This window comes from Chiloscyllium punctatum, chromosome 18, assembly GCF_047496795.1.
Source record: "Chiloscyllium punctatum isolate Juve2018m chromosome 18, sChiPun1.3, whole genome shotgun sequence".
NCBI lineage: Eukaryota > Metazoa > Chordata > Chondrichthyes > Orectolobiformes > Hemiscylliidae > Chiloscyllium > Chiloscyllium punctatum.
In genome coordinates this window covers 73,191,042-73,208,154 of record NC_092756.1, presented here as the reverse complement: position 1 = coordinate 73,208,154, position 17,113 = coordinate 73,191,042, and the positions used below count along the sequence as shown (strand labels likewise).

Here is a 17,113-nt window from a genome sequence, read left to right as displayed (position 1 = left end):
CAGAATGTCCCCCAGTCCCTTCATCCAGATCATTAATATATAAAGTGAACAGCTGTGACCCCAACACTGAACCCTAGCCTCTACTATTTCCTCAGCCACCTCCCTCAGAGCTCTAGGATATAGACCAGGAGCTGGGAGATTTATCAACTTTTAAACCTTTTAGCTTTTCTAGCACTTCCTCTTTTGTAATGGCTACCACATTCAAATCTGCCCCCTGACTCTCCTTAATTGTTAGGATAATGCTCATGTCTTCCACTGTGAAGATTGACACAAAGTATTTACCAAGTTCTTCAGCCATTTCCTTATCTCCCTTCACGAACCTTTCTGCATCAATTTGGAACGGCCCAATTTCTACTTTTGCCTTTCATTTGTTTCTTATGGATTGAAAGAAACTTTAACAATCATTTCTAATATTACTGGCTAGCTTACCTTCATATTTGATCCTCTCCTTCCTATTTCTACGTCTTTGTTATCCTCTGTTTGTTTTTGTCGTCTTCCCAATCTTCTGATTTCCCAGTGCTCTTGGCCACTTTGTAGACTCTCTCTTTCCCTATGATACATTTCCTGACTTCCTTTGTCAGCCCTGGCTGTTTAATTCCCGCCCCCTGACGGATAATGTTTCTGCCAAGAGAAGACTGAGGGAGTTTGGGATCCAGTACTCTCTGAGGTATCCGGCGGTGCTCCGATAACCTTACATGGATCCGTACATCTCTTTGATACATCGGAGAAGGCAAGAGACTTTGTGGACAAATTAACCGAATCTGAACAATTTACTATCTACAAATAGTGTTGTTTGATTAGATTACTCACAGTGTGGAAACAGGCCCTTCGGCCCAACATGTCCACACCGGCCTGCTGAAACGTATACCACCCAGACCCATACTCCTACATTTACCCCTTCACCAAACACTACGGACAATTTAGCATGGCCGATTCACCGAACCTGCACATTTTTGAATTGTGGGAGGAAACCGGAGCACCCGAAGGAAACCCACACAGACACGGGGAGAATGTGCAAACTCCACACAGAGAGTCGCCTGAGGCGGGAATTGAACCCGGGTCTCTGGGGCTGTGAGGCAGCAGTGCTAACCACTGTACCACCCCCCGCGGTTCGGTTACATCTTTGTTGTTTTTTTTAAAAACCGAGGAAGTACAGTTGGAGCTTTCTTTTCCTTGTTTTCCCGATTGGTAATAATCCGGTTTAAACTGGGTTTGGTGGCGGTTGAGATGTGTACTTTCAATTTCTAAGTGAAGTTATACCAGAGGATGGGTGGGGTATTTACCCCATCGATCTGAAATGTTTTTTTTCTTCATTCATTTTGCTATTCTATGGTATATTTACTTTGTATTTTGCTTGTGTTTGTGGTACGGCTCTCGCTAGAAGGAGTGAAACTGGATGGGATGGCGAGATGCCCACTTATGGGCTGTTTGGGATGGGTAGTTGCCCCCTTTGGGCAGGAGGTGAGTTCCCCTATTCAGCGCCATTAGCACTTTATATGGTGGTTTGTATTGCTTTTAATCTTTGATAGTTTTGTAGGTTTGTTAAATGTCGTGGTTTCAGTTTATGTTGTTTTTATATTTGATGGATCATATGACACGAAGGCTCAGTGATTTGTGGTTCGAGTTCCTCCTCTCTGGAATTTAAATGTTACTGCAGAAGGTTATGGCTAATGATGTGATTTAATGGTGAACCTGGAATATCAAGGGAAGTCACTCACCAATTAAGAGGAAGAAGGTACTTTTTGAGTCTTAGAAAGGAGAAAGTGGATATTCCTTTGTTTCAGGAGATGCACTTGGATGACAGGGAGCATTTGAAACTACAGCAGAATGGCCTTGATCGGGTTTATTTCACATCATTTAATACCAGAAGTAGGGGAGTGGCTATATTGGTGAGGAGGAATCTCCCATAAAAGTTACGAGAGTGTGTTAAAGACACACACACAGGAGATTTCTAATTCTTATAGCCTGGATAAATGGGGAAGAATTTGGTGTTTTAAATGCTTAATGCCCTCCAGCTCATCCCCTCAACATTTTGCAAGATGCGATTTCTAAATTGATCAGTCTAGAATCCTGGCATATCACTAAAGGGGGAGATTTTAACTATCTCATGCATCCCACAGTACAGACATTGCCCAAAGGCCCCCTGATACCCTCTGTACAAACTTAACAATTAGTGGTTCTGTGTGTGGAGTGAGGGTTGGTGGACATCTGGAGGTGTCTCCACCCTACAGGCAGGGAGTTTACGTTTTTTTCCCAATCCACACAGATGTCACACTAGGATTGATTCTTTTCCAATCCCCGTGGCAACCCTGGACTTGGTGGCACCTTGTACGATCGGAAATATTACCATCTCTGATCACACTCCAGTGTACCTGTTGGTTAAGATTAAGGACATTACAGTGGGTCCAAGGCACTGGCAAATGGATCCCTTTATCCTCAAGGATAATACATTTGTGGAGTGTTTCTCTCGGGAATTTTGGGCTTTCCTAGACATTAACTCACACTCGGTTAGTAGCCCATCCTTCCTTTCGAAAATTGCCAAAGCCTATGCCAGTGGGTCAGTTATTTCCTACACTGCCAGTAGGAGGCGGCAGAAGGGTGAGCAGCAACGTCTCCTCGAAGCATGGTTGAAGGCAGCTGAGAAGGCCTACTTTGACAGGCCCTCGTTGGTCAAATTACAGAGGATTACGGCGCTGCGGTCTGCATTGAATTCCGTGCTCACGCAGACAGCAAAGAACAAGCTTAGTTTTGCAAATCAAAGGTTATATGATCATGGTGACAGGCCTGGCAAATACTGAGCATATCTCGCTAGAAAAAGGAGCTCCCCTCAAGCCATTACGGTGATTATGGAAGTGTCTGGGAACCGAACGTGTGACTCCAAAAAGATTAATGTGTCATTCCAGAGATTTTACTCTAAGTTATACCAATCTGAGGTTTGTGAGGAGGGGTGGGCCAAAATGGAGGCTTTATTCAAGGATCTGGAGCTCCTGGGTGTGACCCCTGAACAAGAGTCTTTTCTCAATGTCCCCTTATCAGCGCAAGAGGTGCAGGAGGCTGTGAAGCAGCTTCAGAGTGGAAAGGCACCCGGTCCTGATGGACTTCCCAGCGAATTCTAGAAGGAATTTATAAACATATTGTCAGGCCCGATGTTCAACATGTTTAATGACCCATACAGCCATGATTGTCTCCCGCCATCTCTGAGAGAGGCCAATATTTCGCTTATTCTTAAAAAAGGGAATGTCCCGGGGGACTGTGCTTTGTACAGGCCCATTTCACTCTTAAATGTGGACTTTAAAATCCTCTCTAATACTCTTGTGTTCAGGCTGGAGACTGTGTTACCTTCTATTGTTAAAGAGGACCAGACGGGCTTCATAAAGGGCCGCAGATCGTCCAATAATGTTTGGAGGCTGCTAAATGCAATTCAAGTGTGTCAACAACAGTCAATATAGGGATTGGTGATTTCTCTAGATACAGAGAAGGCGCTTGACCGAGTTGAGAGTGCGTACCTTTTCTATACTCTGGAGCGGTTTGTTTTGGGCGAAGTTTTTATAAGATGGGTAAAGGTTCTCCACAATGACCCTCTCACTGCAATCATCACCAACAGGGTGTGATCAAGCAATTTTAACATTTTTTGTGTCACCCGGCAGGTCTGTTCCCTTTCCCCACTGCTTTTTACAGTGAGGATTGAATCATTGGTGGAGGCCATTCATAGGGATCCCAATATATCAGCTCCAGACGTGGGGTCAAATTTACATCAGAGTTTATTGTCCGTGGACGATGTCCTCATTCTTTCGTCAAATCCAGCGGTTTCAGTCCCTCGCCTGTTAGCATGCATCTGTGTGTTTTGCACCTTTTTGGGGGACAAGATTAATCTTTCAAAATCAGAGGCTATGCCTATGGGTGGTCTTATGAAAGTGTTAAGTCTTGAGGGTGAATATCGATTCCCATTTAAATGGTCACAGGGGGAGTTTTGTGTATTTGAGCATGTTCATTTCTCCAGTTCTGAATCGGCTGTTCAAAGCCAATTTTGTTTAATTATTTGACAAAATCAAACAAGACCTTCAAAGATGGAGGCGTTTCTGGTCTCGTGGTTGGGTTGGATAGTGTTTATTAAGATGAATATTCTCCCTCGTTTACTGTACCCTATATGGACGCTCCCCCTGATGTTCGATAAGCAAACATTCAGGAGACTGAACAGTCGGTTCAGCCCCTTTATTTGGCATCGTCAGTAGCCCCTCATTAAATGAGCTAAACTGCGATTGTGTCACAGACTGGGGCGAGTGGATCTCCCAGACATTAAAAGCTACCAACTAAGCTCACTTTTATCCTACCTGAGTGATTGGGCTTGTGGGGACCCTCTTTCAATATGGTTAGATATTGAAACCTCCCAGACGAAGGTGACCCCTTATTCACTTGCTGTGTTTGGACAAAATGAGGACAGTTAGGGAATATTGCCATAACCCAATAGTTATCGATATTGTTAAAGCATGGAGGGCAATTCAGCAGAGGGAAAGCAATATTGGCAAGACATCTTCTCTTACACCGGATATGCCGGGTTTTCAACCGGGGATGATAGATTCAGGATCCAAACATTGGGCAGTTAGGGGTGTGTCTTTTGCGGGTGTTTTGTTTGTGGGAGACACAATGATGTCCTTCGATCAGTTCGCACGGAAACACGAGCTATCTAACAAGGACCTCTTTCATTTTTCTCAAGTTAGGGATTTTATTCAAAAAAAGACAACACATTTGACTGATCCCGACACATCCGACAGAGAGAGGAGGGTGTTCAGTGCTAAGAGTACGCTTTCTGTCAGCACTTTATGTCATCAATTGGTTGGGGGGGGGGGGGTACACCCTCAGATGAGTTTGACCGACTCTGTTGGGTTTGGAAGAGAGAGCTAGATGTTGAAGTCTCCTCAGAGGCAAGGTATCAGTATGCAATTGGACCCATGCTTTACAGTTGAAGATTCTCCACAGGTCCCACTTGGCCCCAGACTGTTTGTCAAAATTTAAACCACTGGTATCTTCAACATGTTTCAAGTGCAAGGTCGGTACAGGCACTCTTACCCATTGTCTCTGGTCCTGTGGGAAGCTTCAAACATACTGGAGTGCTGTGGTGGGTGCCATGGAGCGGACTTTGGGTGTAAGGGTGGAGAAGGACCCGATCTCTCTTCTTCTGGGCCTGCCCAGTGTGCCCCCTGCAGATGAGCAGATGAAAAACATCTCAATATCCTCATATTTTGTGCAAGAAAGAATATCTTGTTAGGTTGGTTATATGAAAACCCCCCTGAGCCTGTTGGGTTGGCGGAAGATTGTTATGGAGCACATCCCTATGGATTTTCTCACAAGTATGGTACACAACAAAACTGAGGGCGGGTTGGAATTTTTTTTACATTTTTCTTGTGTTTTTTTAAATTTATTGATTTGTATTGTTTTGTTTTTGTTGTTATATTGTTGTGAACATCTCACCGATATTACCATGAAGGTTGGTCACAGCAAAGGATCTACAGCGAGAACGCAAAAACACATTTCATTTCTCTCTGTGCTGTAACATTCTGCTGTCTTTCTCCATTGAAACTGGGCCGAAGGGCCTGCTTCCACACTGTAGGGAATCTATCTCAATCTAATCTAATCTAAAAAATAATATCCAGCTGCTTTATTCTTCCTGCCAAAGTGTATGACCTCACACATTCCCACATTGTCTTTCATTTGCTGTGTTTTTGGCTACTCCCTTAACCCATCCATCTCCCTCTGTAAACTCTGTGAGTCAGCCTCAGCAGTTGCCTTCCCACAAATGTTTGTCCAATCTGTGGATGTGGCACTCCAAGTTCTCCAACGATGGCCTAACTACCTCACATCTCCATCATAGCCTCCTTGTAATTGTATTCAAGACCTTGACTAAGAAAGGTAAGGACCCAAAGGCATAGCCACAGCCCCATCAGTTTCAACCTTGAACACCCAGATTTCAATCATTTCCATTGACATATTGGACCTTATCATAAATACCAAACATGCAGGTAATCTGGGGTTCAGCTGGTAATGTTGACAGAATATAGCTTAGACTGACACCAACACAACCAAAACCGAAGTTGCTTTATTCATAGATAGGTAGGTCTATCTGTTTGAAACCAGTGACCTCATGGGTAAGGCACGAAGTTCCTAAACCAGAGATTGTGGGCTCAAGTTTTATTGGTGTTTTGATTTTGTTGAAACCTTCACTGTGCAGCTGATCTCATTCCTGTGTGGTCAGGTGACCATGGCAACAAAATCAGGCATTCTCAATTGATCCTCAGCTGGAGAAATTTGACCTGATAGAAAATTGGCCAAACTAAATTAAACAGCAGCTATCAGCTCCAGAGAACAGTGCAACTAAGATCAAAGAGTTACAAAGATTCAAGAAGAACCAGTTCCAACCAGACTGAGGGTTGTATATTGGAGAAGTGTCAGCCTGAGTCAATCCACTTTATTGCTCCTGGCATGACAACAGTGAAGGGTATTGGTGTGACCCCATTGGATGATGTGAACCAAGCTCATGACTGTATTGGCCAAAGCCACAGAAGATTCTGGAAGATCAGGGACAGGAGAAGAGGAAAACACACCTGAACGCCAAACCCTTAGCAAAGCCTTGACTGGGTCCTGCAGTGGAGCTCTAAGCATCTGCTCCAAACCTGTTCATAAAAGTCCTTGCGTGAGTTGTGCAGGCCATTCAGCCCATCACATCCACACTGACCCTCTGAAGAGCATCCCATCCAGGCCCAATCCCTATCCTCTCACCCTGCATTCCCCAAAGCCAATCCACCGAACCTGCACATCTTTGGGCTGTGGGAGGAAACCAAAGCACCCGGAGTACCCCATGGAGAGAATGTGCAAACTCGACACAAACAGACACCCAAGGGAGGAATCAAAGCCAGGTCCCTGATGCTGTGAGGCAGCAGTGCTACCCACTGAGCCACCACGTCATTCCCAGGAGGATCTCAGCAGGTTTTCAGCCATTGTGACTGTCCTGTCTCTTTCACAAAATTCACCTCAATCCTGGCGCACCACTTCCCATCAACTGAATGCAGACTTTCCCAAAGTAGATTAGAAATCAAGTTGACAAAGGGTAAATGACTGACACCCCAGATGGGACTCGAACCCACAATCCCTGCCTTAAAAGGCCAGTGCCATATCCAATACGCCACTGGGGCCACACAATAGGCTGCCTATCACAGCCTTTATGTACTGCACCCGATCTCTCATACTGTGTGTTTCTGAGTGTAATACTCCCAGTATTTGTTTTTGACCCCGACCATCTCATGCTAAATTGTTGGCTGCTTGATTAATCAATCTCACTTCCCATTTGTCCCCAAACGGACAGATGAGAAATTAACCAAACTCCAATGTTGCACACCTCAAGTCTGAGGAATATGGAGCAGACAAGAAAATAGCAAAGGGCTCAATGTTATTTTGTGCAGCACCTTGAAGATATTTGCAGTTAGTGGGGAAGGTGGAAGTGGAGATGTTGCAAACAGCTGCATTGAGGACAGATCACCAGAATCATAGCAGGCATTCAGCCCATTGTGGCTGTGCTGTCTCTTTCAGACAATTCACCCCAAGATCTCCCAAATCCTGGAATTATCTTGTATAAGTTTCGAATAATCATCGTTAAAAACCAGACAACACCAGGTTGTAGTCCAACAGGTTTATCTCAAAGTACTAGCTTTTGGAGCGCTGCTGCTTCGTCAGGTGGTTGTGGAGTATAAGATTGTAAGACACAGAATTTATGGCAAAAGTTTACAGTGTGATGTCACTGAAATTATACATTGAAAAAAATCTGGATTGTGTGTGAAGTCTCTCATCTTTTAGAATGACCAAGTTGGTTTCAGTTCTTTCATGTGTAAATCACAAAACGTTTTTCATTGCCAAGTGAAATGGCAAGCTCTGCAATAAAAGCTAAATGCTGTGAATGCTGGAAATCTGAAACAGAGAAAATGCTGGAGAAATCATGACTCAAAAACATGATTGAGTTTTCTGAAAAAGTCACAAAGAGGATTGATGAGGGCAGAGCGGTGGATGTGATCTATATGGACTTCAGTAAGGCGTTCGACAAGGTTCCCCTTGGGAGACTGATCAGCAAGGTTAGATCTCATGGAATACAGGGAGGACTAGCTATTTGGATACAGAACTGGCTCAAAGGTAGGAGACAGTGGATGGTGGTGGAGGGTTGTTTTTCAGACTGGAGCCCTGTGACCAATGGAGTGCCACAAGAATCAGTGCTGGGTCCACTACTTTCCGTCATTTATATAGAGGTTAGTATCATTATGAGGTATCATTAGTAAGTTTGCAGATGACACCAAAATTGGAGGTGAAGTGGACAGCAAAGAAGGTTCCCTCAGATTACAACAGGATCTTGATTAGAAGGGCCGATGAGCTGAGGAGTGATGGGTGGAGTTTATTTTAGATCAATGTGAGGTGCTGCATTTTGGGAAAGCAAATCTTAGCTGGGCTTATAGACTTAATGGGAATGTCCCAGGGAGTGTTGCTGAACAAAGAGACCTTAGAGTGTAGGTTCATAGCTCCTTGAAAGTAGAGTCACAGATCGATAGGATAGTGAAGAAGGCGTTTGGTATGCTTTCCTTTATTCTAAATCAGTTGTGTACAGTCTATGCAGAGAGATAAGAACCAACAAAACATTGGAATGTTGACATTTCTCAAAGCTTCTGTATCGTTGTGAACAAAAAGGCATTTTCCACTTGAGCAGGAACTGATCTCTGTTCATTGTCAGGCACCAAGAGGGTCTGAGAATTGAAAGAACGATGTGATAATTTGTCAGAAAGACCTGAGACTGTGTTGTTTCCCTGTTACACCTTGGCAGCAGCTGCCCGAAACTTTCGTGTATCCCACAACATGTCATCTGAGATGTTGGAACATGCTGGGCTGTAACACTCATTGGTGCCAAGACTTTACACTGGCAAATTACTTTGTGTGCCCTAGTAGCATATTGGGTAAACCACTGTCCTCCTAAGTGTGGGATTGTGGGTTTAATTTACCTCTGGGCTGCTTACGTTTTAAGTTTGGTCTTTGCAGCTGACTTTTGACCCATGCCAACTTTTTTCAACTACTCTGTTCAAAATCACTGTGCCTGTGTTGAGATTATAGCAAATGATGATTAATTGAAACTTGCAAAAGGCAATTCCAGGATTTGGGAGATCTTGGGGAGAATTGTCTGAAAGAGACAGCGCAGCCACAATGGGCTGAATGCCCACTAAGATTCTGTTGATTTAGAACATACTACATAGAACATAGAACAGTACAGCACTGAACAGGCCCTTCAGCCCACAATGTTGTGCCGACCATTGATCCTCATGTATACACCCTCAAATGTCTGTGACCATATGCATGTCCAGCAGTTTCTTAAATGTTCCCAATGACCTTGCTTCCACAACTGCAGCTGCCAACGCATTCCATGCTCTCAAAACTCTCTGTGTCAAGAACCCAGCTCTGACATCCCCTCTTTTCCTTTCCTCCAACCAGCATCTTTCCTATAATAGGGCGACCAGAACTGGACGCAGTATTCCAAGTGTGGTCTAACCAAAGAAAGCATTTGTCCTCAATATAACTTTTTGCAACATCTCCACCTACTTCCACCCCACTAACTACAAATATCTTGAAAGCGTTGCACAAAATAACATTGAACCCTTTGCTATTTTCCTGTCTGCTCCATTTTCCTCAGATGTGAGTTAAGCAATGTTGGAGTTTGGTTGGTTTCTTGTCTGTCGTTTGGGGACAAATGGGAAGCGAGATTGATTTATCAAGCAGCCAATTTTTTTAGCATAAGATGGAAGTTGTAAAAAACAATCAGTGAGAGTATAAAACTGAGAAAAACACAATATGAGCCATCAGGGTGCTGTATTTAAAGGCTGCCGGTTTGACAACAGACATGTAGCCCCAGTGGCCGAATGGATAAAATATTGGGCTCCCTCAGGCAGGGATTGTAGGTTCCAATCCTGTCCCGCGTGGCTAACGTTCATAGGTTGCCCTCTGAGTTTTACTTCTTATCTACATTATAAACATCCCCATGTCTGCATTCAGTTGATGGGAAGTGCTGTCCAACATGAACTTGCACAAAGTTGTCGGGGATCTGCAGAATTGGGTCGAAATTACCTGAAAGAGACAGCAGAGCCACAATGGGGAAAGAACTGCTGAGATTCTCCTGGGGCTGGCATGGTGACTCACAGTGTCAAGGACCTGGCTTTGATTCCTCCCTTGGGAGTCTGTTTGTGTCGAGTTTGCATATTCTCTCCATGGGGTACTCGGAGTGCATTGTGTTCCTCCCACAGTCCAAAGATGTGCAGGTTCGGTGGAATGGTTTTGGGGAATGCAGGGTGAGAGGATAGGGGTTGGGCCTGGATGGGACGCTCTTCAGAGGCTGAGTGTGGACTTGCTGGGCTGAATGGCTTGTCCCCCTCACTCTAGGGCTTTTATGAACAAGCTTGGAGCAGATGGTCAGAGCTCTGCTGCAGATCCCAGTCAAGGCTTTGCTAAGGGACTGGCATCCAGGTGTGTGTTCATATCCTTCTTTTCCCTGACCTTCCAGAATGTTCTGTAGCTTTGGCCAAAGGGGTCATGAGCTGGGTTCACATCATCCAATGGGGTCACATTGCCAGGAGCTAGACAACGGATTTATTCAGACTGACACTTCCAGTCATCGAGTCATAGAGATGTGCAGCACAGAAACACACCCTCGGTCCAACCCGTCCATGCCGAACAGATATCCCAACCCAATCTAGTCCCACCTTCCAGCACTCGGCCCATCTCCCTCCAAACTCTTCCTATTCATATACCCATCCAGATGCCTTTTAAACGATGTAATTGTACCAGCCTCCACCACTTCCTCTGGCAGCTCATTCCACACACACACACACCACCCTCTGCCTGAAAAAGTTGCCCCTTAGGTCTCTTTTATATCTTTTCCCTCTCACCCTAAACCTAAGCCCTCTAGTTCTGGAGTCCCCCACCCCAGGGAAAAGACCTTGGCTGTTTACTCTAATCATGCTGCTCATGCTCCAAAATTGTTTATAAAAGCCCAAGGGTGAGGAGGGCAGGCCATTCAGCCCATCACGTCCACACTGACCCTTTGAAGAGCATCCCACCCAGGTTTCAACCCATACCCTCTCACCCTGCAATCCCCAAAGCCAATCCACCGAACCTGCACATCTTTGGACTGTGGGAGGAAACCAAAGCACCCGGAGTCCCCCATGGAGAGAATGTGCAAACTCGACACAAACAGACACCCAAGGGAGGAATCAAAGCCAGGTCCCTGACACTGTGAGGCAGCAGTGCTACCCACTGAGCCACCATGCCATCCCCAGGAGAATCTCAGCAGGTTTTCAGCCATTGTGACTGTCCTGTCTCTTTCAGGGAATTCTGCAGATCCCCAAAAGATCTGTGGAAGGTCACATGGGACCCCACATCCCATCAACGAAATGCAGACGTCCGGATGTTTGCAAAGTGGATTAAAGAGTAGGGACACATATCAAGAATCAGACACCCCAGATGGGACTTGAACCCACAATCCCTGGCTTAGGAAGCCAGTGCCTTATCCATTAGGCCACTGGGGCCCCACCGACAGGCTGGCAATGGCATCCTTTAAATACTGCACCCTGACCTCTCATCGTGTGTGTTTCTGTGTGCTGCACTCTCACTAATTGGTTCTTACCCCTTCCATCTCATGCCAAATTGCTGGCTGCTTGATAAATTGATCCCGCCTCCCATTTCTCCCCAAACGGACAGATGAGAAATCAACCAAACTCCAACTTTGCACAACTCAAGTCTGAGGAAAATGGAGCAGACAGGAAAATAGCAAAGGGCTCAATGTTATTTTGTGCAGCACCTTGAAGATATTTGCAGTTACTGGGGAAGGTGAAAGTGGAGATGTTGCAAAAAGCTGCATTGAGGACAAATCAACAGGATCTTAGCCGGCATTCAGCTCATTGTGGCTGTGCTGTCTCTTTCAGACAATTCACCCCAAGATCTCCCAAATTCCAGAATTATCTTGTATAAGTTTCTACTAATCAGCATTTGCCATAATCTCAACACAGGCACAATGATTTTTAACAGAGCAGTTAAAAAATCCAGTCAATTTGGATTGAGATGAAGTTGACATGGGATGAAAATTAGCCACTGCAAAGAGCAGGCTTAAAAATGAAATCCCAGATTTCAGAGGCCAGTGCCATAGCCATTAGGCCACGAGGGCACTATATTGGCAGACCACTGGAAACAGTTGACCTCAAATGAGTGTGTCAGCCAAGCACACTCCCAGATCTGTGACAACACACTGAGGGACACACTAAAGGTTCAGGCAGCTGCTGCAAAGGTGTAACAGGGAAACAACACAGTCTCAGGTCTTTCTGACAAATGATCACATCGTCCTTTCAGTTCTCAGACCCTCTTGGTGCCTGACACTGAACAGAGATCGTTTCCTGCCCAAGTACAAAATGCCTTTCTTTCCACAACGATACAGAAGGTTTGAGAAATGTCTATATTCCAATGGTTTGTTGGTTCTTTTCTCTCTGCATAGACGGTACACAACTGATTTAGAACCTTTGTATGCATTTCCAAATGATGTTACAAACTGTTTCAATACATTGTTCATCAAATCAAGTTGAAACGCAAATCAAATTTAGTCTCCCTTTGTCCCCATCACCAACAAGAATACTTGAGTAAAGTTGTGAGGAATTCATCAGACCAATGAGACTCCAGGAATTCTTCCAAGATGTCAGCAATGATCCCAATGAGCCAACCAATGAACGGGAACAGTCATCAGAGAGATCCATCGTGGAGCGACCAAAGAAGGAGTCGATTTGTATCCCTGCGGAGGGACGCTGTCCTGGCCTTGAGATGTATGCTCAACCGTCAGGAGATGGGTGAATGCCAGATTTAAAAATCACACAACACCAGGTTATAGTCGAACATGTGGAAGCACTAGGTTTCGGAGCACTGCTCCTTCATCAGGTGGTTGTGGAGAATAAGATTGCAGGACACAGAATTTATAGCAAATGTTTACAGTGTGATGCAACTGAAATTGTATCTTGAGAAAGATCTGGATTGTTTGTGAAGTCTCTCATCTTTTCGAATGGCCAGGTTGGTTTTCGTTCTTTCATATGTAAATTGCAAAACTTTTATCAAAAGTTATATTCTCAAGTGAACTTTAACATTTGGTGTCATGTCGGCCCAGATGATGTATTGAAGGTGTGAGCTCCCCTGTGTGAGGCTGTCTGTGCCACAATGGTCAGACTGATTCTAATCTAAAAAAACAGATTTACAGCATCTCACATGATTCATACAGTTTTTGAGCAAAGTAAAATGTAATTTTGTAAGTCCAAGTTCATCACACAAATTTATATGTGTGTGTGTATATGTGTGTGCGTATCTGTGTGTGTGTGTATATGTGTGTGCATGTATGCGTGTGTGTGTATATGTGTGTGTATTTGTGTGTGTGTATGTGTGTGTGTATATGTGTGTGTGGGTATGTATGTGTGTGTATATATGTGTGTGGGTGTGCATGTGTGTGTAAATGTGTGTGGGTGTGTATGTGTGTGTGTATATGTGTGTGTGTATGTGTATTTGTGCATATGTGTGTGGGTTTGTATGTGTGTGCATATGTATGTGAGTGCGTGTGTGTGTATATGTGTGTGTGTATATATATGTGTGCATATGTGTGTGGGTGTGTATGTGTGAGTATTTGTGTGTGTGTACGTGTGTGTAAATGTGTGTGTATGTGTGTTTGCATATGTGTGTGTATGTGTGTATGTGTATATGTTTTTGTGTGTGTGTGGGTATGTGGGTGTGTGGGTGTGTATGTGTGTGTATATGTGACTGTTTGGGTGTGGGTGTATATGTGTGTGTGTGTGTATGTGCATGTGTGTGTCTATGTGTGTATGTGTGTGTCTTTATGTATATGCGTGTATTTGTGTGTATGTGCGTCTGTGTTTATGTGTGTGTATGTGTGTATGTGTATGGGTATGTGTATGTTTGTGTGAGTGTGTGTATGTGTGTGTATATGTGTTTGTATGTGTGTGTGTAGGTCTGTGTTTGTGTTTGTGTATATGTGTGTGTGTATGTGTGTGCATGTATGTGTGTTTGTGTGTATGAGTGTGTATATGTATGTGTGTGGGTGAGTGTGTGGATGTGTATGTGTTTATATGTCTGTATATGTGTGTGTATGTGTGTGTATGTGTATGTGTGTGTTTGTGTGTGGGTGTGTATGGGTGTGTTTGTGCGTGGGTGTGTATGTGAGTGTGTACATGTGTGTGTGGATGTGTACGCATGTGTATGTGTATAGGTGTGTGTATGTGTATGTGGGTGTGTACGTGTATGTGTGTGTATATGTGTGTATGTGTATGTGTATGTGTGTATGTGTATGTGTGTTATGTGTATGTGTGTTATGTGTATGTGTGTGTATGTGCGTGTGGGTGTGTGTATGTGTGGATGTGTATGTGTGTGTGTTTATGTGTATGTGTGTGTATGTGCGTGTGTATGTGTGTGTATATGTGAGTGTTTGGGTGTGGGTGTGTATGTGTGTGTGTTTGTGTGTATGTGTGCGTGGGTGTGTATGTGTGTGTATGTGTATGGGTGTGTGTATGTGTAAGTGTGTGCATGTGGGTGTGTATGTGTGCATGTGTATGTGTGTGTGTTTATGTGTGTGTGTATGTGTGCTTATGTGCGTGTGTGTGTATTTGTGTGTTTGTGTGTGTATATGTTTGTGTGCATGTATATGTGTGTGTATGGGGGTGTGTATGTGTGTGTATATGTGAGTGTTTGGGTGTGGGTGTGTATGTGTGTGTGTTTGTGTGTATGTGTGCGTGGGTGTGTATGTGTGTGCATGTGTATGTGTGTGTGTTTATGTGTGTGTGTATGTGTGCTTATGTGCGTGTGTGTGTATATGTTTGTGTGCATGTATATGTGTGTGTATGGGGGTGTGTATGCATTTGAAAATGTGTGTGTATGTGTGTGCATGTGTGTGTGGGTTTGTGTATGTGTGTGTGTGTTATGAGTAAGTGTATGTGTATGTGTGTGTATGTGTATGTATGTATGTGTATGTGTATGTGTATGTGTTTATGTGTATGTCTGTGTATGTGGGTGTGTGTGTATGTGTGTGTGTGTTTGTGTGTATGTCTGTACGTGTGTGAATGTGCATCTGTGTGTATGTGTCTGTGCATGTGTGTATGTGTGTGTGTATGTGTGTGTATATGTGAGTGTTTGGGTGTGGGTGTGTATGTGTGTGTGTATGTGCATGTGTGTGTGTATGTGTGTATATGTGTATGTGTGTATGTGTGTGTGTACATGTGTATATGTGTGTGTTTATGTGTGTTTATATGTATGTGTGTATATGTGTATGTGTACTTGTGTGTGCGTATGTGTGTGTATGTATATGTGTGTGTGTACATGTGCGTGTGTGTGTATGTGTGTGTGTATGTGTGTGTATGTGTGTGTTTGTGTGTATATATGTGTGTGTATATGTGTGCATGTGTGTATGTGTGTGTTTAAGTGTATGTGTATGTGTGTGTATGTGTATGTGTGTATGTGTGTGGCGATATGTGTGTATGTGTGTGTGTGTATGAGTGTGTATGTGTGTATGTGTGTGTGGGTGTGTACGTGTATGTATGTGTATAGGTGTGTGTATGTGTGTGTGTGTGCGCGCGCGTGTGTGTGTTTGTGTGTGTGTGTATGTGTGTGTGTGTGTATGTGTGTGTGTATGTGTGTGTGTGTATCTGTGTGTGTGTTTGTGTGTGTAGGTGTGTATGTGTGTGTAGGTGTGTTTGTGTGTGTGTGTGTATATGTGTGTGTGTGTATGTGTGTGTGTATGTGTCTGTGTGTACGTGTGTGTGTATGTATGTGTGTATGTGTGTTTGTGTATGTGTGTGTGTGTGAGTGTACGTGTGTGTGTGTATCTGTGAGTGTACGTGTGTGTGTGTATGTGTGTGTGTGTGTTTGTGTGTGTATATCTCTGTGTGTGTGTTTGTGTGTGTGTGTGTATATGTGTGTGTGTATTTGTGTGTGTGTGTATGTGCGTGTGTATTTGTATATGTGTGTCTGTGTGTGTGTATGTGTGCGCGCGTGTGTGTGTTTGTGTGTGTGTATGTGTGTGTGTGTGTATGTGTGTGTGTGTATCTGTGTGTGTGTTTGTGTGTGTAGGTGTGTATGTGTGTATATGTGTGTGAGTGTACATGTGTGTGTGTGTGTGTGTGTGTGTGTGTATGTGTGTGTGTATGTGTGTGTGTGTACGTGTGTGTGTGTGTGTGTGTATGTATGTGTGTGTGTGTAAGTGTGTGTGTGTGTATGTGTGTGTGTGTGTGTGTGTGTGTATGTGTGTGTGTGTGTGTGTGTGTGTGTGTGTGTGTGTGTGTGTGTGTGTAGGTGAATGGGGTCCCCTGTAATGTCCCAGTTGAGGCCATCTCCATTGTTCCCAAACTTGGTGATCAACCTCTGCTTCAGAACAGGCCCACCCACCCCCACCCCATACACACACACACACACACACACATGCACACACACACACACACACACACACACACACACACATATCAGTTTGTGGGGTGAATTTGTATTTGCAGAACTACATTTTACTTTGCTCAAAAACTGCATGAACTGCAGAGCTAAGGAGAGAATTGTGGCAGCTCCCAGAATCAGGTGACTCAGTGGTAAGCACTGCTGCCTTACAATACAAGGGTCCCCGGTTCAATTCCAGCCTTAGATAACTGCCTGTGTGGAGTTTGCACATTGCTCTGGTTTCCTCCCACAGGACAAAGGTGAATTGGCCATGTTAAATTGCCCATAGTGTTACCTGTTTCCACACTGTCGGTAGTCTAATCCAGGGGAAGGATCTGAAGGCCCTAATTTACGAGGGCTCTAAGATCATGCCTTTCCAGGACTTCTCAGCGGTGGTAAACCAGAAAAGAAAACCTTACGATGATGAGCCTAAGACATAGGAATGGAAGTAAGGCCATTCAGCCCATCGGGTCCACCCCACCATTCAGTCGTGAATGATGGACATTTCAACGCCACTTAGTGACGCTCTCATCGTCACCCTTAATTCCTTGCGCGATCAAGAATTTATCAATCTCTGCCCTGA

The 17,113-nt window shown here is 44.3% G+C and overlaps 1 non-coding gene across 1 annotated transcript; it reads right to left on the bottom strand.

Moving 5' to 3' along the window:
• Positions 1-11,527: 11,527 nt before the first annotated feature.
• trnar-ccu (transfer RNA arginine (anticodon CCU)) lies at positions 11,528-11,600 on the bottom strand. The gene has a single exon. It is a non-coding gene; the product is annotated as a tRNA-Arg (tRNA).
• Between the last annotated feature and the right edge of the window lie 5,513 nt (positions 11,601-17,113).